Source organism: Palaemon carinicauda, chromosome 36 (assembly GCF_036898095.1).
Source record: "Palaemon carinicauda isolate YSFRI2023 chromosome 36, ASM3689809v2, whole genome shotgun sequence".
Classification (NCBI taxonomy): Eukaryota; Metazoa; Arthropoda; class Malacostraca; order Decapoda; family Palaemonidae; genus Palaemon; species Palaemon carinicauda.
The window spans coordinates 3019425-3043984 of record NC_090760.1 but is presented as its reverse complement, the minus strand read 5'-3'; the positions used below and the strand labels follow the sequence as shown (position 1 = coordinate 3043984).

Genomic DNA, 24560 nt, shown 5'->3' with positions numbered 1-24560 from the left:
GTAGTAACCTCTGCATGCCATGCTTTAACTTTATCTGGTATATTTGGAAGTTATTTATATCAGAAAAGTTGACAAGGAGGATCTTTTCACCTGGCAAAACAGGTCGACCCAGAAATGTTTATTTTTAGATGAAATGTGTAAAATCTGGTCTGTTACGACCAAATGTCACAGTTTTGAGGGTGGTTGTTAACCTTTTTCTTAGGGAACAGCATCAAAGGGGAAAGTATAAAACCTGTGGTTTTGGATATAGTGACACTAGTGATTTGATTCAATGTCTAGATACCCAATCATGGCAATAAGTAAGGTTAGTGGAACTTTTTATAAGTATGTTTTACATTTATTTTAAATGGTTTATGGGTGTTTCATGAATTAAATGTAGGGGTTAAGGACTAGTATGTTGATTTTCAGTCAGTGATGTCATGTCATTAGGAATAGCAGTAAAGGCAGGTACCCACTGCTGATGTATGTTTTTTCATATCTTTTCCCACAGAACTAAAATCGCTGAAATGTCTGACATCCCACATGCTGGTAGGCCTGAGTTTCATAAAATTATGAAACAATAGCAAAGTGATTCGGTCCTTCCGAAGCACCCGTAGCCAAGCATGGCAACCTTCCCTTCCCACTAACACCAGTCATTTTGAATTCTTTCGGTACAAATCGATCCTCATCAGGCCATGGTTCAGTTACCCATTCTGGCCAGACAAGTCCAGCTTTGTAGGGAGCTTGCACATTTATTGAAAAGATGGGCACTATATCAAAGTGAATGTTTGCTGTTGCAGCAACAAGACTTGGTGATTTTGTCACATTTAGATGACCATCCCAAAATTTAACAATAGATGAATGCATTGATAATGTTGGTTTACAATTAAGCATCTTAGTTGAGTTTTGCAGTTTGCAATGCTATTTTTTAATTGATGTAACTCACCATGGCTTATCACGAACTTCGAAGCTCTGGAGGCTGAACTACTTTTTGTTCAATCGCTTAATGTTGTAGATTGCTTGGCTGGAAGGTCTAGGCAGTCTGTAACAATCTATAACAGGAGATTAAACGAGAGGATAGTTTCTGGGTCAAAACATCATATTTTCAAAGGTTTTGACTGTCCCATTACGAAGCCTCAAGACTATATTCATCTGTTTTGTTTCTACAGCTTTGAAAGTATTTTTGTTTAAAGGTTGAAATTGTCAGCTCTGTGGCCTCTCAGGTGGGCAGGGCTTAAGTGTCCAACAGTTAATCCCACCACCTGGTAATGAGTTATTACGTCAGTTATAGATTCGCAAAAGTCATACATATTCCTATTAAAGGACACTCTGTATAGTTGGATGCAAATTACTCAAAATTAGTGATCTTACTTGGAGTTATTCATTAACATATGTAGTTTTTATTTATTTTCATACTTGCAGGGATATGGAAAGGAAGGTTAAAGGCTTGGCCCTACTTGATTGAGGACATGTTATTTTTACTAAATGAAAAGCAGTGCTCGTTCAGGCTGTGTTCTGCTACAACACTCAGGAAATTTAGTGGTGAGTAGCTTAATGAATTAATAGTTACGACTAAAGGTGTACAATGTATCCGTAGCTCAGACGGTATACCTTAAGTATAGTAAACTTCTAGATCTTTAAATTACTACATTTACCATGATTTAGCTGATTATTTCATTACAATACTGTATTTTACTTGGGTCATCTGTTGTCCTTAGAAGGAGACTACAGTATCATGATTTAGAAGATTTCATCACAATATTTTACTTGGGTCATATGTTATTTTTAGAAGGAATGAAAAGCATTTTGGGTGAAAGTCTAAGAGTTCTTGGAGAAAGAATATAAGCATGGGAAGGTTCAAATAATTTTTTCTTAATTAGCTTCATAATTTTTAGACAGCAAATGGAGCCTTTCAAGTTTTTGCTTGGGAACTTTTGCTCTCAGATCACTTTCATATTCTTTTGAATGTCTTAATCATAGTGCTCGGTGAATATTTAAAACTATAGGAAAGCAGATATTATTCTCATAGAAGAGGTGATGATACCAAAATTTTGATGAAACTTTACTTTTACTGTCCTGAAGTTGTCTCAAGAGAAGGCAATTGAACTTGTATGGAAATCCAGCAAACTTATTGAGACACTCAGGAATGCAAGTTTCTTCAACTGTGGGGTTAAGGATAAACCAAGTTATTTCAGGTTTGGCTAATATACTGTATTTCCTTTTGGTGGTATACTTAAGCAAGAAGTATTTCATACATTTTGTTTATATCTTAGTGTTTAGAATTCAAAGGTATTATACAGGTAGTCATTTTATATACTGGACTAAAATGTTCTGAATTCTTTATAAATCAATTCATCCAATTTTCTTTTTGTATTGACTTCCATTTTGTTTGAGTACCAATTTTATCACAACTTGAAATAAAAAAAAAATCCCAATTTGTTCTTATAAAAAAACAATCCAATGTCCTTTATCAGGAGTTATTTTAGCAAAGCTGAAATATGGCAGTAGTTAAAATTCAGTGGGTAGCTGGCAAGTCCTGCCCATTTGGCAGGACTGAGTAACCACTTTGGTTTCAACCACACTTACAGACTGACTTCTCTGGTTCTTCATAAGCTTGCTGCTGTGATCTTAGTGTATTAACTGTGATGGATTCTACATGCAGACACGTGGGTCTACCCTGGAAAGTCTTGCCATAACTTGAGTAGGTTTGATCAGGCCCAAGCAGGATCTCTGGATCCTCATCAACTACGTACATGTTTGTAGGGGAGCATGAAGACTACTACACTTCGAACAGTCATCCCCTTGTGACAAGTGTATGTCATTGCTGCCTCAGGTGTTGGTATTGGTAGTTGGGTAAGGTGGTAAGAAACTTAGACCTTTGGATGTTGCAAAAGCCTATCTGTTTAAGAAATTGTAACTGCTTCTCTTCTGTTTATTGATGTTTAGTGCCTCTTAAGGGTTCCTGTAGGGCAGTCCTCCTGAGGAATTTGGAAAGAAACAACCACTCAGGCTTGTGCTCAGGGTCTGCTTCAGATAAGGCCAAAGTATCTGCTTTCCCTAGCGAAACTAATACTCTGCCTTTCTAAGTTTACCATTATGCTGACACTGGTTTGCAAGGATTTAGACTTTGGGCCTGCCTTGGGTATCATGACAATGTCTAATATGCGTCTAAAGGTAGTGTCTAATGCCAGGACCCAGAGAATTTTGTCACCTTAGTCTAATCTACCACCTGCAAAGAAGGCACTTGTGGGACTGTAGTCCTTGCCTGCTCTTTGGAATGTAGTGTGTTTTCACCTGCATTAGTTATTGCCGACCCTGAAATCTGAAAATCTTGAAGCCTGGCGAGGGGGTAAAGTTTATGTACCCCCAAACTCCCATCTTCAACTCGCCATGTTTTGATTTAAGGCTGCAACACTTTCCGCCTGTTGGAAGGCAGCAATTTCTGCCTTAGCCACCAATAAAGACTTTGACCAAATTTTCATGAGACTTTGACAGACGTCTCCTCGCTTACACGAGAGGGGGCCAGTGTAATACCGAATGCTAACCAGTCTTGGAAAGGTGGCTCTATAAGAGGTAAATATTCTTTGGTTACCTTTATTATCGGTTATAATACCAAGACCTAGACTAGCCTACCAATGAATATCACTTGAAATTCAAGATGTGATTTCCATATCAGTTGTATAAGACGATCCCTATTTTTATGGGGGGAAATTAAGGATATAAGGGTAGTCTTTATATGCGGAAATATACGGTAGGCTGTATTCGCTTGGTGGTACTGTGCATGGAAACTTAGTTGTTGAATTTCTCCGTGCTGGCCACCAAGAAGTTTATTGTTAAGGAGGTATAGGCAAGCTGTATTTGCCTGTTCTGTGGCAGCAGAATTTAAGTGACAATTAGGTGTTCTATATGCAACCTTCATGTGTGCACAGCTACAAGAATAATTAATAGCTAGTCCCACTGAATTACACTTTTGAAATACTGTTGCCGATTGATTTAAATTGAACACTATAGATTTACCTAGTACTAAATATGCTACCTAAAATTGTATATGCTGATAGACTGTTAAGCTGGTTAGAACTCTTACTTTTGTCAGGGTGACTGAGCATTATTCCTACATAGAGAATATTCTGCAGATAGGGTACACCAGAAGAAATCTCCACAATGGTGAAACCAATTTGTAGCAGAGAGAAGTTAGGTTAATAGAGAAGATGGAACGTGAAACTTAAAATCTTGCCTGTCCAGTCCAACAGTTGTGTTGATGCAGTAGTCTCGATACAGACTGTTGTAAAGCAACGATTCAATACATTTGTTATACAGAAATATTGAAAAATTTTCACCACCATGATACTCTGTAGACAGTTGGGAGATTAAATTCCCAAGAGGGAAGGAATATCACCTCCTAGATAGTTATTGGACAGCAACCATAAAACAAAAAAAATGAAATACTGATGAAAAAAAGTCCTACGACCTCGAAGCCAAACAGCCTCCATATTTGAGGATTAGAGATAATTGAAAAATAATTGCTGCAGAATGTTGTAACCAAAAAAATGGGTTAGTTTGATAAGTAATGAAGTGGCCATACCACCAGGTAGTAGGTTGGCAAGTGCACTTCATTGGATCGGATCCCTCTTAAGTTGCAGGTCATTTTTCCTTTGCCTACACACATACACCAAAGAGTCTGGCATTGTGGAATCCCTTGAAGATTTTGGCTAAAATTAGTGCATGGTGCAAATTGTGGGGCAAAACTAAGTATGATTGTAAGAAAGTAGAGGACAGTTGCTCCTCAACATCCAGATCTCTGCTGATAAGGTTTCTTATGGTAAGAGATCCCAGTATGATTTTGTATTCACATTTTCTGACATAACTCAAGGAGTCATTGAATGAGGATAGAAATGGCATCATTTCTGTGTAAAGTAGGTTATTTCTTCCTTTTTCTGTAGTGCCAAAGCATCCAAGTTTCTTGTGTATCCCGAGTCTAACCCCTCTTCACAATTTATACCGTCTCCTTCACTAGTTGCTAGGCCACTGGATAGGTATTGGAATTTGGGTAATGTTACACCCACTGCTGTTGTATGCTTTTTTACACCTCTTCCCAGTATTAAGCCTTTAGTTTATGAAGACATGTCAGGAATTTATTACCCAACCTGTTCATAATTCTGGCCAGAGTAGCTCACACCTGTGAACAGTTATGATACCCTTCCTCATTGAACATTGTGTAACTAGGTATTCTTTATACTAAACTACACTTTCTTGAACATGAAAAGTGTGTACATCTACAGTAAGTATGGTAATATGCCTAGAAGGTGGGAGACTGCCCTCTGTCGCCTTAGAATTAGCCACACAAGTTGAAAGTTCCTTGTGGTTGTTAGGTGTTGGCCATTTTGTGATTGCTTCCTCTGGTTGTAGGAATTTACTTATTGAATGCCCCATTCTTGTGGGTGTTGGGGAACAATTCCTGTCTGAAACTTGTGGTGAGGATGGCAGATAATCCTCTGAGATTCTTGGATGAGACGTTTGATGCCAGTGGCATTTTTAAATTTGTATTGGAAGCTGGCTTTTTTTCTTGTTCTCGAATATATATTAAAAGTTTAATTGATGTTAAATTTCCATTTTTTCTTTTTATTAAGAATACTCATTGGCATCAACAACCACATGTTATGATGCAAAATAATTATAAATCATTCATTCATAGCCTATCATAGTGAGCGTCTAGTGTTGCAGCAAAAAATTTTGGTATTTGATCACATTTAAATAACCATCCCTCAATAGCTCTCAATAGATGAATACCTTGATAATGTTGTAGCTCCTTAGCACCTTGGCTGAGATGTTTCTAGTTTATATTTCTAATTTATTGATGGAATTCTTATGACTTGCCATAAACTGCCAAGCTCTGGAGACTATCCCTAACTCGAGTGGCTTAGCATAGACTGCTAAGCTTTGAAGACTTACATTAAATTTACTCATTGCTGTTGTAGATTGGCTGGCTGGAAGGCAGTCAATCTAAAACAGGCTCTTGAAAAAAATAAGTACTTTTCAGGGTCAAACATTACGAATAGATTTCAGCTTAAAATCTCTGATAATGTTGTCCATCCAACCTCCATGATCTCACTGTTATTAACAAAGTCTAGACTCCATTCAACAGTTTGTTTCTACAGTTTTTAAGTAATGTAACTAGTATTTTTGGAAATGCTACCTCAACTGCCCTGCAAATCCTTTGCCAAAGTAGTCAACTCTGTGGTCTGTCAAGTTGGAGTAGAAGTAAATAAAATGGAATTTTAAAATGTATAGTGGGCAAATGTCGGTAAAGTCCTTAGAGAAGGAATATGAGCATCAAGATGTATCATAGAAATAATGGATTTTTTTTAATATATACTTCATGATTTTTATACACAGCAAATAGAACTTTTAAATTGTTGCCTGGAAAGTTTTGCTCTCAAATAGTCTCAACATATTTTAAGATTCAAGTACTGTAGTAGATGCTTCAATGTCTTGATTCTTTGTGCTTGCTATTTCAGTGCTACCGGAAAGGGTAGGGTAACATTTAGGTGTTGAAATACCTAGTACTTTTAAATAGATTATTGATTTCTGTATATATAAAACAAAAATCTATTTACTTGTTCTTTTGCAGGGCCATTTATATGAATTTTCTTGGCTGTCCCTCCTGAAGTTATGTCAAGAGTAGGCAATTAAGGAACTTAAAAAGAAATCCAATGGAAAAACTTCAGAATATAGATTGTAAGTAAAATTCTAGCTTTTCAACTGTGGAATCAAGAATTAAATGGTTATTCTAGGTTTGCCCAATGGTTTCCATTGGGTGGTGTACTTAGGCAAAAGTTTCATACTGAATTTTCTAAATTTCTTTTTAAAATTCAAAGGTATTACAGTACATACCATTTTGAATACTGTACTAAAAAATGTTCAGAGTTATATCTGTAAATCAATTCAACCCATTTATAATTGACATCTTCCTTTTTGAATACCAATTTTTATCCCACAATGTTTCAGATTTATGAAAAATGACCAATTTGTTCCTATATATAAACAATTGTCGTTTTCAGAAAAGGGCCTGCCCACTTAACAGGCCACTAAGTAGTCACTTTGGTTTTGGCCGTACCTCCGCACAAACTACAGTACTATTGCTTCATAAGCTTGCTGTTGTGATCGTTTGGTACGCTTAATGTTTTCCTAGTAACAGGACCTGGTACTGTACGAACATTGCATCCCAGATGGTTGTGGTAGTTGTTGTTTTGTCGTTGCTATTTTACGCTTTTGTTTTTCTTAGACAAGAAAATGCTATTTAAATGGATTTAATATTGGGTGTTAGTATATCACGATTTTTATAACAATCTGCAATAAAGTTTCCATATCAATATAAAGTTTTAAGTCGTGAATCCGCAATAATTGAACAGCAAAGTAGTTAGGGGTCATAGTATTGTATGCAATTTAACTGATGGATTACAATCATTATAATTATTATTACAAGGTAATACGTACGTAAAAATGGTTGAAGCAAGATGATATAAGCCCATGGGTTCCAACAGGGAAAAATAGCCCAGTGAGGAAAGGAAATAAACGAGAAGTAATAAATCAAAGTGAAATATCTTGAGAATAGTAACATTAAATTAGGCTTTTCATATATAAACTTGAAAAAAATAACAAAAACAAGATGAAAACAATAGAATAGTGCCCGAGTGTACCCTCCACAAGGAGAGATTAATATAAGATAGCTGAAGGCCAGGCCATGTAATGGGATAGAGGAGCACTACCCAAGACTAGAGAACAATTGTTTGATTTTAGTGTCGTCCTAGAAGAGCTGCTTACCGTAGCCTCTTTTACCATTACCAAGATAAAAGTATCCACTGAACAATTACATTGCAGTAGTTAACCCTTTGAGTGAAGAAAACTTTTGTAATGTGTGTTGTCAGGTGTATGAGGACAGAGAATATGGAAAGAATAGGCCTGACTATTTGGTGTAAGTGTAGGCAAAGACAGAATGAGCTGGCCAGTCAAAGAACCTAATAACTTGCTGTGGTATCTGGTCAACCTGATTACCAAATCACAAATGGAACTATGGAAGTGGTGCCATTCCGGGACAAGAAGTCTCTCACTCATCTGCAATAATGTTTGTTCTTGCACGATCCATCGATCCATCGAGGGGAAAGCAGCCGCAGCTGTATTTTTTTTTTGAATGATTTGGCTAGGTTTTTCTAACCTGATTTTAGTTAGACCATTGCCCACATGTAAAACCATTTGGTGATAGAACACTGAAAAACGTTGAAAAAGGTAATTTAGGTTAAAAGAAAAGTTTAATTTTGCGATATATTTCGGGTAAAAAGCATGTTACCACTGATACTTTGTCAACGGTGTTGATAGTTTGGAAAGACAGAAAATGGCATTGATAAATCGGAAGTAGGGGAGACGGAGATGATAATATCTGCTGCTGTGATTTAATCATCTACCGTCATTATTATTATTTTTCATTACTAGTGAAGTTACAAACCTACATCCAGTTAGTTGTAATCCTTAATTCATTATTGGAACTTCTCTTTTGTTTAAGGGGATGCTAAACAGGTGTAAAATAAATTTGCAGCTAAAGTGATAATTTGGCTCTACTTTCTTGGTGTTGAATGACTAAATGGACGTTGTGTAGGTACAGTATGATGCCATGAAATCGCAACAGTGTGAAGTCATATACTAAAACAGAAAACACAATCTAAACCTTTCCTGGTGGCAATATTATTTATGCTAGACTCAAAATTTGTGATGTACTTGAACTTCATACACATTTATAAAACTTTTGGTTTTCTCGTATTTGCCCAAATATCATGAAGTAACGTTCTTACTAGATAGCTGCCCAGAGTTACTTATATGAAGAACACTATCTTCATGATTTGATTACAAATTACACAATTTTCTAATCATCAGAAAAACTAAATTTGTATAAATCTACCAAGATGAATAACCACCTTGAAGTTAAAAGTAATAGAGGAAAAAAATATTTTATGAATATTTATAGCAAAAAAATAAATGTATATGCTACGCATGTTTAAAGTTTGGAGACCCCTGCAAAGAGGCTTATTCTTAGAAAATTTTGGTCCTGATTTTTTTTCCAAGTCTATAACATCATCTATTTAACAATATTTGTAAAGATTAATTAATAAGGTGCTCATGTTTACCATGAGGTCGCCTCTTGGCACTACAGATTTTAATCTACAGTATTTAGTTTTTGCACCTTTGCTAGCAAAATGCCTATGCTGAGATATTCTTAGAACAAATCTATGGGGGTTAGGGGTTAATCATTTTACCCAGCAGTGGATGCATTTCTTTTCCACTATTGCTTTCCACAATTGTGGTACTCGTCAAATTACAAATGGTACTATGGTGGTGGTACCATTCCGGAACCATAAATCACTCGCTTGTCTGCAATAGGATGTTCTTGCTCTTTTACTTTTCCTGTCTTTACTGTCCCTCATTGCCTTTTTCTTATTGCAGAGCTCACCTGTGGCTCTCAATGGTTTAACTTTACTATGACACTGTATACCATAAAGTATGTCCGATGGAAATGAACTTTCTTTGTGAGCTCATTCCATATCGTACTGTGCATACTTAATAGAATTTACTACCTTGGCACTTCTTCAGTAGCTCATTAATCAAGTCTCCTGTAAGATTGCATGATCTGATGCACTTTCATGTAATTCAACTTAAAAGCATTAGACAATTTCATTGCAGGAGGGTCTAGGAGTACAGTATTGCAAGGCAAGGCTGATGTACAAAAATTATCTAAATGTTCAAACCGAAAGCATTGACTTGCATGCTTGGTGCACTTTAAATTCACACATTTCTCTTTAGGTTTTGCCTGGGTGTTCAATTACAAATACGGTTTGGTATGCCAAAGGAAAAAGTAAAAAGTGTAAATAACCCAGTAACCGATGCCTGCAGGAGCAAAATTGCCCAGTGTCAGATGCCTGCAGGAGCAAAATTGCCCAGTGTCAGATGCCTGCAGGAGCAAAATCCTCCAAATACCAGGTACCTGCAGGAGCAAAATCCCCCAATTCCAGGTACCCGCAGGAGCAAAATTCCCCAATAGCAGATACCTGCAGAAGCAAAATGACAAATATAATTAAAATGGAAGAGTTTTGCTACTAATTCTCGTGGCTGAAGTATGGTGGTACTTCCGAGGGAATTTGCAAGAAATCACCAGATATGCAAGACAAATGACGTAACCAGTAATGTGAAATGAGCAAATACAATCTTGTTCAAGTTATGGATGCAGTTGAAAGCATCACACCCCCTTTATAAAGGGTTACAACACTTGATGCATCTGTAACCTATTCTGTGCTCAAATAGATTTTCCCAGATTTTCTTGTTATTTATAAGTATTTGAAGATAGGAAATATTGGGTTTTTCAAAATAAGTTTTGTTCAAAGTTTTTCGCTTTAGAGCCCCCTAATCTCATTAAATTGCCAGGCTCCAACCCACAACAGGAGAGATTAAACAAACTTAGTTTGTGGCAAAACATAAACAGATTTTTCAGTTTATCTGATAATGATCCATCAACCTCCAAGATTTCAGTTGTATTCTCAATGTCTCGAGGTTTTCCATTTGTTTCTGCAGCTTTTGTTATATTTGTTTTTTTCAATGCTGCCTTCACTTCCCTGCAAGTCAAAGGTTAAGGTCTTTGACAATTCTGTGGCTTGTCGGGCGAGTTGGGCTTGAACACCTCTTGACAGTTACTACAACCACCTCATGAGTGTTAACATTGAAGTTCCAGCTTTACTAAAATTTTACTACTATTAAAGAACTCCAATCTGTGTAGTAAGGAAAATACATTCACATACAGTATATTGATATTGGACTTGGCTATGTAGTTTTTATGTATTCATTTCTGCAGGACACTGATTTATATATTCATTCCTGCAGGTCACTGAAAGGAAGAAAGGGATAAGGCTTGGTGCTCTAAGGAGCATTTTACTGGGCGACACAGGTCCCTCGCCCAGAAATAGATTTTTTCTTCGTCTAAATACCTTTTTTGCCTGGAGAGTAGTGCCTGCTAGACTTTCAATGTTTAGCAATTCCATTCTATAAGTAGTGAAGTAGGTAATGTATTAATGATTTTTGTAAAGGTGCATCATCTTGATCTGGATCCCTTAGCAGAGAAGGTATACCCTGTTAAATAACAAAGTTAATCTAGGCCTTTGAACATTACATATATCTTACCAGTATCTCACATTTTTTTTACTAGGATCTAGCAGGTATGAACTGTTAGATTGTTTCATTACATTAATTTGCTTGGGTCATGTCAGCTTCAGAAAAAAAAAGAAAATAGGAAATAATTCTTGAGGACAATATGAAAATCAGGATTTACTTCTTGATTTTTATGCAAACTGCAAATGGAGGGTTTGGTTGCTGCTTGGAAAGTTTTGCTCTCAAATCGGTCTTCTATTTTGTAAGATTCAAATGATTTATTACTAGTTAAGCTACAACCATAGTTGGAAAAGCAGGATGCTATAAGCTGGAATGTCTTATAATTACTAGTGCTTGATATTTTTATAAGTGTAGGTTAACGTCAAGTATTGAAATACCAAATAATAACTTTATTCTTGATTTCTATACACAAAACAAAACATGTTTTCTTGATGCTCTTTTGCAGGTCCATTTAGATGAATTGTCTCTGCTAAAGGCAATTGGATATATGTTCATGGAACGAGCACATACGGATGTTATGTAAAGATAACTGATTGTCACTATTGAAGTTAGTCAAGAGTAGGCAATTAAGGAATTTCATATGAAGATCCAGTAATCAAGCTTTTTTTAAAACATGTACAGGAATGTAAGTAAACTTCCCTTTTCTTTAACTGTAAGATTATAGATAAAGTAAGTGATTTCAGGTTTGTCCAATCTATTTACATATACTTAGACAAAAGTGTTTCATGCCAAATTTTCTAAATTTCTTAGTTTTTTTAAATTCAAAGGGATTATATGCCGTTTTGAACACATTCCTGAAAGTACTAAATTCTATCCAAAAATAAGCTAACTTGTCTATTTACTGTATTAATTTAACTTTTTGCTAAAATATAAATTTTTATCCTAAGAATTTTTAAAGTTAAAAAATTGATAATTTGTTCCTACAAAAATACAAACCATTGACCTTAAGAGTAATTTCAGCAAAGCTGAAATATGGCTGGCAGTTATAATTTATGGGATAACTAGTAAGCCCTGCCCACTTGATAGGCCATCAAGTAGCCACTTTGTTATCGATCATACCTCGCTACAGAATTGCTTCCCTGCTGCTCTGTAAGTTCGTTCTATTGCGAGCTTTTCATTTGTGTACACCCTGTGAAGGACTCTACAGGAAGACAAGTGGGCCTTTGGAAAATCCTACCACAACTGCAGTAGGTCTGAGCAGGATATCTCTGGATCCTCATGAGCTTAGTACATTTTGTATGTAGAATGACTTCGCTATCATCCCGTTATGGCAAGTGCAAGTTGTTGCCGCCTCAGTAGTTTGATAGTTCAATAAGGAGGTGGCTGGCTTGAAGATGGTTCGTCTTTAACATGGCAATGCCCAAGCTCTGAAAAAACTAACTCTGCTACTCCAGCTTATGGACCTGTGCCTTTTTAGTTCCTGTAGGGGAGGCGCCATGAGGAATTTGGGGGGGAGTAGACTCAGGTTTGTGCAAAGTGTCTTTAAGATAGTGCAGAAGTATCTTCCATCAACTATTGAAAGTAATACTCTGCCTTGCCTTTTTTTTGTACTGACACTGGTGTACAAGGGTTTAGACATTTTAAGTTGTGGCTTTTATTGGATATCTCTTCCAATCATTCTCCTAATAAGCTACTGGATGTAATGGCTGATGCCAGAATGCAGAGAACTTGCGTTGTTGTGCTGCCTTGGTTTACTCTTCCACCTGCATAGGTGGTAAAAACTGTGTACGCCTTTTTAACGCTCCTCCACAATCGCACTTTAACTTCTCCAAATGTTTTAAATCCTAAGGCTGCAACACTTGCTGCTTCATGGCACTTGCAGCAGTTTCTGCCTTGGCCACAAGCAAAGACTGTTCAGCTAAAGTCTTGGACTCTTGACAGCCCACTCCTTGCTTATGCAAGTGAGGTCCAGTGGGGAACCACTTATTACTTATACAAGGGAGGGCCACTGTGGTACCAATCCTTACTTACATAAGTGAGGGTCAGTGTGGTACCACTCCTTACATATACAAGTGAGGGCCATTGTGGTACCACTCCTCACTTATGCAAGTGAGAGCCAGTGTGGTTCTAAATGCTAACCATTCCTAGAAAAGTGGATCTGTAAGAGCTACATTTAAGAGGTAATAGCACTTGCATAGTCATTTAGTGTGATGGGTGTTGCCCTAATGCCCCCCTTTCTGCAGATTCCAGAGATGAGATAGCTGCCAGGAAAGAGTGTGGTGGAGTGTTCTATCAACAAGCTCAATATCCGCAAGTGAGGAGCGATTACGTAACCAGACCAGTTTCCCACGTGACTTCTTAATGTGACGTTGGTCATAGGCCGCCTGTTGCCCACTTTTCATCACTCTAGGTCAACATATAGAGATCACTCCATACGCAGTGACCTAATTCAAGTTTTGACACCAGAAGACGACGGACAGTAGAGACAGCAGGTGCAGCTGGCATAAACTACCTAGAATTACTGAACTGAATTAATTAAAACTACTAACTGGTAAGAGATTTGTTATCCAAAATGGAACTGTCTTGCACATTTGATGTAGGTCATATTTGCTTGATGGTACTTGGCAACTTGGGTGCAAAGTGTTCCCGTACGGGGCACCAGGGAGTTTATTTTGCAAAGGTCATCTAGGGAAGACGTCTATTGGCCGGGCATATGGAAGCAGAATTGAAATGAAACATGCATGCACAATCACAGTGATTCATTAATGGCAACAATCACTCTGTAGTAACCATTTCAACATGCTGTTGGCAATTAAATTAAATTGTGCACTTTAGATATACTTACCATAAAGTATGTTGGTAGACTGACAGGCTGGTTGGCATTGTTGTACTTATCAATTGGCATGACAGAGGATTATTCCCACATTGAGGATATTATTCTGCGCATAGGGTACACCACAAGAAATCAAAAGCGCACCCAAGAAAATCTACACAGCTGAGGGAAGTAATTTATTGCACAGAAGTAAGATTTCTACAGAAGATGGAATGTGAAACATTATTCTCGTCTGTGCTGTCTAATAGTTGCGCTGATTCAAACGCAGTGGCATCTTGTGGTTGAAATCACGGGGGCTGCTGTTCCAAGGAAAATTTGTAGCCTTTGTTTTATTATTTAGTGAAAGGAAACAAGCGAATAAGAAAATATATTCAGAAACTTAATAGAATCTTAAAAGAAGAAAAGCAAAGTTTTTACTTAACCCTTAAATTGTTACTGTTCTGGCTTGATCCATTCATTTGAAATTCAATTAATTCTTGTTTTAATTTGAACGAAAAGATTATTTTTTTCTCATTGATCTCTGGATGACGGACAACTTTCGAGTGTGTTTGTTTCTACACTGAAGGCACTACAAGTGTTAAGTCTGTCCGAATTCGTAGTGCTTCTCATAAAAGTTTTTTCAGAGTTGAAAAGTCATGAGAAGCGTCAAGAAAACTAAAAAGATATAAAAGCAAAAAAAAAAAAATTAAGTAGAATAGCTGGAAGTAGGATAATAATCTAATTTAGAATTTACCACATTCAAGATTATAATACTTTTTTCTAGCACAACACCTGTGGAGTAAACCAAAAATAACCCTCCACATGCCAAGGTCAGCACAGTGGAAATGAGTGTGCGTGCTCTCTCAGCCCATGGCTCGGACTTGCCTGTAGCTTCCTTTGTGCTTGCGTACAACAGCCAAACACCACCCAGCTGAAACTGTGAGTGCTTAGTTCCAAATAATTTTTTTTTTCCATATAGTGAAGGATGGCTACTGACATTAAGCTTAAGGGTTTTATATATTGTACAAATATGAAGAAAGAATTAAAGAAAAATCATATTGAATATCAGTAATATCAAATAAAAAAGGGGGTGCTGCAGTTCCACAATACTTATCACGAGCCGCACTGTTCAAACGGTTGTGCTGAAGTGGCTGTCCCTGCTACCAAACCTATGAGACGATGCAAGGGTAGATGGTAGTCTCGATACAGACTGTGCTGCACTGTCTTAGGAGCATAAAAGAAATATCCAGCATTATGGCACTGTCAGCCACCTCAAGCTGATTTAAAGATATTAGATTCTATACATCATGCTGATATTAAATTGTCCACAGGCAATTCTTTAGCCTGTCAGACAACAAACTCTGTAAGGCATTGTAGGTATTTTGAATTTTACACAAAATATCCTCAACCTTATGGTTTTCGGGTAAAACTTAGTTTTGATATAGCAAAAGTGTTTCCATTTAGGATATCACCAACCCCTCTATGGAAGTTATTAGATATTTGTAAATATTTTATTGGTATTAAAAAGAACAAGACAGATTAGAAGCTAGGTCCCTTTTATGGAACATATCGAAGAATTTAGAGAATAGATTTATTTGTACCGAGAGCTCCAAATCCAATACTGGCGTCAGATTTTAAGTATACTGTATAGTAGTTCTTTTAACTGTAGAGGTGCAATTCCTCTAATATCTTCCATATATACAGTAATGCCTCACAACACAAAATTAATTCCTTATGGAAGTGATTTTTTTCGTGTTCTCATTTCACATGCAAATTGCCAAATTCGTTCCAAACCCTACAAAACACCACAGTAAATCCCATTATAAAGCTACAGTATAACCACAATGAAATACTGTAAAGCCAGATGATTTGAACCATTTAATATACCTAAACTAAATGTTAATACCTGTAAATTTATTTATTACAACTTGATGTAATAATAGATAGAAAATACAATACATACAGTACAATACTGTACTTTTATAGTTACCCCTACTATAAACTGCTTAATTTTCTGTTGACCCCATTTTCTTCAACTTTGTGATGGGTGACTTATTCTCTGCCTGGCTGGCAAATCTCTATTCTTGGAGATTTTTTTTTTGTAAAGTGAGTCATAAAAATATTTGCTTCTTGTTTCGCAGCTTGAAAATTTCGTAAGCAGTGTCTTTCGTGAAGAGAGGTATGACTGTACTGCCAAACTGTATGGCATACTAAATGCTGTTTAGAAAATAGTATTAATAGGAGGGCAATTTTACTATTATTAGTGATGCAAGAAATTTTCTACAAGCTTTAGAAGTTTTTAATTCCCGTAACACTTTAGTTTTAAAGATTTCAGAGTGGCTTTTAATTATTGGCATGAAAGGTATAAGTTTGATTTTCTTGGGTTCCGGCACGCGTAGGTGTGTCTGGAAATGAAGAGGCAGATTCACTGGCAAAGAATGCAGCAGCTAAGTTGCTACCAAGAAGATATCCCATTCTCTGTAATCTTTTACCTACAATTAAGAATTTTATTCATAATTATTGGTAACAGCATTGGGATAGTTAACTGAAAATCAGATGAGAAATTGCCAATGTTATATCTCCTTGGAGGTATAACATGATGGCCTGAAAGTAGGACTTTGTCATCTCCACATTGGTCACACTGATGACATATGATTTTCTGCTGGCTGGCCAACACCAACCATATTGTGTGATGACTATTTGATACCCTTAACAGTGAGGCATTTGTTGACTGAATGTCCCCACTTATAGCACAGAAAGATGTTTGAGGCTCGAGGTGAGGATGGCAAGTTCATCCTTGACAAGATCCTTGGACATGTCGTACAATGGTAGCGTCATTTCTGAAAGTTTTCCTTTTATAACATATTTACTTTTATGGTTTTAATTGAATATTCTTTTACTTTATTTATAATAAACGATATGGGCGTCAATGACCTTCAATGTCAGGATGCCAGAGAACTTCAAATCATTTATCCATTATGGCACTCTGTAGACAGTTGGGAGATTACATTCCCATTTGAAAAGAATACCTGTCTGATACTCGTTAGGCAGAAACCGTAAGTCAAAGGGAGAACGAGATGGGGAAGAGCAGGATAAGATTCCTATGACCTGCAGGCCAAATAGGTCCCGTATTTGAGGATTAGATATAGTTGCTGTAGGACATTCGAACCAAAAAATGGTACATGTCTGATGAAAGTAATAGAGAGGTAACCGTACTGCCAGGAAATAGGTTGGGCAAGGCACCAGCCACTCATTGAGATACTATTGCTAGACTTATTAGGTTCTTTGACTGGCCACATAATATTAGATTGGATCCCTCTGTTTACAGCTTATTTTTCCTTTCCCCACACATATCCCGAAGTCTGGCATTGCTGAATCCCTTAAAGATGTAGCCAGTATTTGTGCAGGGTGCTATTAATGGGGCATGAAGTTGATTCCTAACAGAACTTGAAGCATGAATGTAAATAGGTTGAAGACACTGATGCATCAACATCCAGATCTCAGCTTTGATAATTTTTAAATGTATATTTCAGAATTTAGGTGGGATTTTTCATAGCAAATAAACTTTTGAGAGAGTTATTCGGTCTATTTCTTCAACTTCACAAAAATAAAACTGACTTATTGAGTCTGTTTTTTGTGATCAATCTATTCTGAAGAAGAGTTTTTAGCCTTTAATTTGCCGCCTTTTGAGTTGTTTTCCTGTCTGGTCTTCATCTGCTAAATCTCATCTTAATTTGTGAGACAATAACGTAGTCTAACTTATTCCAGATCTAGATATTAATGTTGACACAACCATTATGTCCTTATGCCTTTTGCATAAGGTTTTCATGATTTTGACCATCCTTTGCATTCAGATCCTCCCATGCAGTACCATCTTGCGTATAATACTAGGTATGCAGTTAATTTTAAGTTGCACTTCATCCATCATAAGGCTCCATTCTACATAGCATTCTAGTTCCTAATCAGGCAGTTGAATGCAAAAATGAAGTTTGAGATTTATATTAACATTGTTACTGATATTGAAATATTTTATTAATGATCATTGCTCATGTAATTTATTTCCTTACTAGGCTATTTTTCCCCTGTTTGGAGTAGTTTTACTTAACCTTATAGCATCCTGCTTTTCCAAGTAAGGTTGCGGCGTGACTAGTGATATCATTTACACATAATCCTCCTGCCTTGCACACCTGACAGCACTGAGATAACCAAAAAATTCTTTGCTAGCACTGCTGCATTAACATTGTTCATTGGTACTTTTCAGTTGTAAGGGTAGAAGAATGGTAAGCATCTCTTTTAGGACACACTAAAATCAAACCATGATTCTCTAGAATAGGGTAGTGCTAAAGTTTCTGTACGATGGTGTTAAACGGCCTTGGGTTAGTTCGTTTACTTAAGGGTACAGTAAACTTGGTCACAGTGTTTTCCTTCTTCTGTTAACTATGGGTTATTCTCCCTGTTGAAGCCCTTTAGGCTTTAAGCATCCTGCTTTTCCAGCTAGGGAAGTAGTTTGGATACCAATAAAATAAAAGAAAGGGTATGGTAGTAGTTTGGATAGTAATAATAACAATCTCATGAAAATAGAGGGTAGCTGGAGAAATAAGAAATCTTCCAGCTGGAGTACTTGGGGTTGACAAATGATAAGTCGCTAATGCTCACCCGAGAGTCCAATGCATTATTTTCAGAAAAGTTTTTGGTCCAAGAAACATTTGAGTTGGAAAAATGATTGTATATTAGTTTTAATTCCACAGTCGCATTTGCATTTATTTCTTTTGAAGTAAAAATTACTGGATTTTCTTGATTTTACACCAAGTTTTGAGGGGGGGATGAAAGATGTAGTAAAGTTATAATTTCCTCATGATTTATTAGCTAAGTACTGTAGTATACAATTGTCATGATTATTCAGTGGTCTATCATACCCCAGCAGTGTGTCTAGTGCAGTTCTGTAGCCATTGTTGAGAGCGTTTACATATTAAGGGAGACTGCATAGAATATAACTTTATTTAGCTTACACATAGCTAGTCTCAACTACCCTTACTAAGTGGAAAAGTAGACAGAATAATTAGTATAGTAGTTAACCTACCTTAAGTGAAGATTTTTGTCTGTGTTAGGTGTACAAAGAAAGAGGAGAATGTGTATAGAATAGGCCAGGCTATTTGGTGTATGTGTAGGCAAAGAAAAAATGTGACATCCTATTACGGATCCACCAGCCAAAGGACCGTATAACTCGAGCAGTAGTATCTCAACAGGTAGTTGGTGCTTTGGCCAATTTACTGTACATGAACAACCTACTATTTCCTTGATAGGAATCTAGCTTAATGCCTGTGACTTCTATGCCCAGGCCGTTGAGTTTGCAGTATGTGTTGCTTTGATTCTTTGAGGTGTGAATACCTTGACATCACAATCTTTAAACCAGTCATTTTGGTTATAGGGATTTCCGCTCTCCTAATGACAAGTAACATATTAAAGTATGTTGTGATAGGGGAGGAACAACTCACTAAAATCAATTTGAGTACTTTAATGAAAGTCAAGTCCTTTTCAAGTTTTTCCCACCCTCAACTTCCCTGCATGTCCTATGTTTTAAAGATCAATGGCAGCCCAGTTGGCTGTCAGGGGAACAATAACCAACCAGGTAGTAATACTACCTTGTCATAGTTTTTAATGGGCTTTTTCAATGTTTGGTGAAATCAGTCCTATTAAAAACTGAGATACAGACAACCTATTGCTATAAATGACTGCTAAAGTGCACCATAGTTGAGATTCGAATATTACAGGCCCCTTCTGTGAGTAGATTCACTCTTGGGTTAGTCAAGACGAGTACCATATATTTTCACGCATAAAACAACCTTCAAATAAGATGTGGTTGAAAATTTGAGTAAGTTTTGACGAACTTGGGTAATACCTGCTGCATAAGATATCTGTTAAATTATCAAATCAGTGTTGTAGGGCAGATTTTGCTTTATAGAGGTACTTAGAAATTCAATACAAATTAAGTAACTATTTTACATCATGATTTTGCAAAACTCTCCACCTAAAATCGAAACCATTGCTTTTACAATCCATCGCTGATCATAACGCGGCAAACTAATGCATTTACACGTATAGTTTAGGTTTTTCAGCAACAGGTATCTTACCAAGAATTGGTTACATAATACTGTTATTAATGTTCAACTTACTTTATCCTTAGAAATTCAAACTGAATTTTTTTCCTAAAAATGCTGCCTAAAACGATTAAATATCATTGCCGATCATAACGATTACATTTAGATATGAGTGATAACTAATGATGCTAGAGCTTTTAGTAAAGAAATGATCCCCATTTTCAAAGGAAAATTTTAGGATTTAAGGGTGGTCGTATACGTGGAAATATACAGTAATGGTTTTTAATTAAAGCAATTTTATTAAAGTGGATATTATACAGTAATCCTTTTTAATTAAAGCAAGTTTATTAAAGAGTTGAAAATAGGGTAAATTAGGGAGTAAAGTTCTAGGTCCGCATCTATTAAGAATTATTATAAGTTATTCAGTTTGGCTCTACCGTTTTCGGCTATATTGTGGCATTTCGGCTATATTGCGGCAATAGCCATACCAGTTTGTCACGATAGCACGGGGTTGTATGTTCTAAGTGAAGTTGAAAAAAAGGTTTAGATTAGTGTAAAAAGTTTAGTGGGGGTTAATCTGCTTTATACACAGTAGCTGAGTTCTGCTCATGAGTTTTGGCTACTGTAATAAAATATAAAAGCACTTTTGGTACACAAAGCATACAACTTCTTAAAAGATCAGTAAGTTGATACTAAGTTAAGCTAATATTTACTGTACTGAATTCCTAGTTCTTGCATGTTAAAACTAAAATTCATTCTTTCCAGAACTGTGGCCCAGGGGAGTGATGAAAATTTCAGTGAGACATGCAATCAAATCAGTGTGGACAAGTAGTTTTCATTCTTGAACGTTAATTTCCTTGCAGAAGGTTGATGTCGTACTTCTAGAAGCGACTTGGTTAGTATGGTTCTGCTAATGCAGTGATGGCAGAACCCTTTTATAGTTCTTTGGCTTTTCCAAACTTTTTACTTAGTCATTACTGAACTAGATTTGAAGACTTGACTAATGAACAGAAACTTTATATACTCTAACCCAAGTAGGTTTAGGTCAATCTTAGGTGTTCTGGCTTGTTGATATTTGTATTATGTAATTGTAAGGATCCTAAGTCTCTGGTATTGATATACAGTATCTAAAATTGATTTGTGGTTTGAAGTTTTCGTCAAAGCATAACTCCTGTCTATTTTGTTAAAAGGTGGAGTAACATTCTCAATATTGTTGAAAGTCTTAAAAGGTAAAAAGATCAGAAAGCAATCATTATTAGTTCCACATATTTTCTGTCTTAAATGGTAAAATAATGAAAATTTGGTATTTGGTGATGTATTACAATACTGATAGACAAAGGGATTTTTCAACGATTTAATCAGATGTGTGCATGTTCTGCCTTAATTTTGTGTACAGTAGTTGGAAAAGGTGTTACCATTGCCATGCTCATGAAGTTTATTGTAGAATTTAGTATTTTGTTGTTGAATTGGTTTTTATTAATCCAAAGGTAATGGGATATTTTGATTGTCAAGCATTTACTGTGCCTGGAGGTTTGACAATAAGAAGATAGTAGACTAATTTTTTTTCAAGACACCTAATGGAAATTTATTTTGCAAAATTAGGTATTTGTTTTTTAGACGAAATTTAGGTTGAACACGTCTATTTTTCTCAAGTTAACCATACTTTTCAGATTTCATAAATTCTAATATCATACTGTACTGTACTTCTAAAAGCAGTAAATTTATCAAGAAAGTGTCCTTTATAAAAGATTTATTAATTGGTCAAGACCAGTGTCCTTAAGGGTATGAAACCAACTTTTATAGGGCTTGAATAAAAAATTATGCTGTTAGTTAAAATATCTTTTCACTTAAGAATTTGTGGCAGATGAAGAAATTGCAGTGTAATATCTTATAAAGAATTGTGCTTTCACTTTTACAGTATCCGTAAATCAATGAAGTTACATTTCAAGCATTGTCTTCACTAAAAATCTGACCCCTTACAGAGGTAATTTTCATTAAAAAGATTTTAAGATTATATTTAAATAGAGCTGTATTGATGGATAATATAAATCTTATTTCAGATCTTTAGTCAAAGGAAAATAGGTGTATCAATGAATTTTGTTCTGAAATATTTTGACTAAATATTTATAACGATCAATTTAGAAACTGTCGAATGTAGATTACTCTTCATTAGATTTGGTATTTGATGGTGGTGCTTTTGCTCTCCTTGTCCAAGCATAGTCTGTGAAAGATAGTTTTCTTTTGATGCTTTTACCTAGCTTGCTTATTTATAGAAGTAATGTTTTTGTAAAATTTTAGAACCTTGCACAAAGTATGCTGTTCAGGTTTCATGTATGGTAATTGCTAGTGATAGATTTGGATGTTGTATAAACATCCAGATGAGGGTAGAACTAGTTGATCTTATAGGAAATATAAGGGTGTCATTATCTTGTAAAAGGTCAACTCCCAATTGTATTGTAGTTTTAAGTTGTATGATTAAAATATCCATATCTAAATCTTAGCATTTTGGTATACTGTACATGAGACTTGCATTTCTGAGAGCTGAATCTTAAACTTTTTAAACCTTCAAAACTTATTATATATGACATCTAACCATTCATTAATTTATACCTTTTGGGTTGTATCAAAACTAACTTAATTTGTTGTACTATTTTAATTCCTTTGATATTTTATTGGGTGCCCTTTAATTATAAACTGGTGTGCACATCTCTGAAAATGTATATAGGGCTTTGTTTCATAAATATTTTTAAAGAAACTTTAGTTATCTTACTGTCTTATTTGTGTTAAATATGAAATGAACTTTAGCTTTGCATAGGGTCAAAATATTAAGGTTAGCTAGTGTTCTGGTCTTAGCCTATGGTAGTTACTGTGATCCTTGAAACAGTAAATTGATTGGTTCTAGTTTTTACCATTTGTTTTCCTTAAACTATAGTGATGGTTATACAAACTCTTGTTTTTGAATGAAAGTATTTCATCTTGAATCTGATGATTATATTTTGGAAGAAATCTTACCAATATTACTGAATTTAGTTTGGACAGCATTGATTTTGATTAATTAATGGTCTGGGTTAGTTTTTTTTTTTTAAGTTAATAACTAGTGATCAAGGGTTAATTATGATACTTTGCTATTTGAAATTTACATTGCCAATTATGTAAAATTATCAACTTTCATATCTGGCTTTATTTAGTAACTCACTGTTCTTAAAATTGTTTAATCTGATAATTTCTTATCAACTGTATTTTGTTATATAACACTAAAAATTAATCCATAATAGTAGAGAAATCTGGGAATTAAATTTGCTTTTAATGCACAGTATTTGATTTTGAGTTAACTAAAAGTGAATATTTAGGGGGATTGTTTTTCCAAAGTGCCAGTATTGTCAAATAAGTGTTTTGTCTACCATTTATGGATTTTAAAGTTAGGCTTTTAAGATTCTCTGATTTCCAGGTAAAATACAGATACAAATTTGTTCCGTAACTGCAATACAAACCTACGCTATTTATTATGGGTATTACTTTTGGTGAAACTGAAAGGACAAGCCATTAAAATTTTAGCAAGGGTTAAATACCCATCTTGCTAGTTAGTGGGGGAAGCTTGCTACCGCTCACACGCGCACACCTGTAATTTAGCTCGCTTTACTTTAGTCTCAGATGGAGACCAGTTGTTAATGCTGTCCTCCTCTCCTATTTTGAAATCGCATTAATATTTCTTTTAACCTACCGTTTTCTTATAGTAGAAATATATGAAAACCTTAATGTTTTTGCATAAATATATACAGTAGATATGTAAGTTTCCTTATCAATGTTTGTGCTGTGATAATGTATAACAGCAAGTTCTCAAGACACTAGCACAAGGCCGGGAACCTAACCTTACGACCTTTCCCCCTTGTCCATTGGTCATTCCGTCAGCGGATGACCTGCCTTTTAGTCATCGTTTGGATCCTCCTCGTTCAACTGTTGTCTTTGCCTTTCCTTCTTCCACTGGAAACTAATGGATTTACTGAAGGGGAGGGAGTGTGTCTGTTCAGAGCTTTACTTTGGTCTAAATCTTCTCGAGGCCGTTCACCTTTCATGGGCTTCTGACAGTATACTAACGGGGGAAGTACCTCTCCCGTTCACGGGTTAGGTTGTGCTTCAGATTGTCTTTCTTGATTATTCAAGTGAAATTATAATTGTTTGTAATTAACTTTTAACTTTTCAGCTGCTTAACCATGGGAAACACTCCGCCACGAGTATCTAGTGGTTCTTCCGATTAGTGAATATTTTTAGCCGATTTGAATAATTGTAATTCTTTTTTCATTAGTTACACTCTGCTCTCCTCCTCCCTTCGATGTCGACCAGGAAAGGGAGTGTACAGTTCTTATTTCATGTTGCTCCCTCGGTGGTCTCCTTTCCTGTCGCGACCTAGGTGCTCCTCCCAAGTTAGTTTATTTTATTTTTTTTTTTAATAAATTTTTATTTTTCCTCAATTAGCGATGCAGTTTCTCTTTGTTCGACTAAGATAGCTGACCAACTAGAGTTGTTCC

General features: G+C 35.9%; 1 long non-coding RNA gene across 1 annotated transcript; it reads left to right on the top strand.

Annotated features, from left to right (window-relative positions):
- Positions 1-730: 730 nt before the first annotated feature.
- On the top strand, positions 731-20930 carry LOC137628334 (uncharacterized). Its single transcript, XR_011041337.1, has 4 exons — positions 731-1521; positions 6608-6714; positions 11630-11809; positions 20800-20930. It is a non-coding gene; the product is annotated as an uncharacterized lncRNA (long non-coding RNA).
- Positions 20931-24560: the final 3630 nt, after the last annotated feature.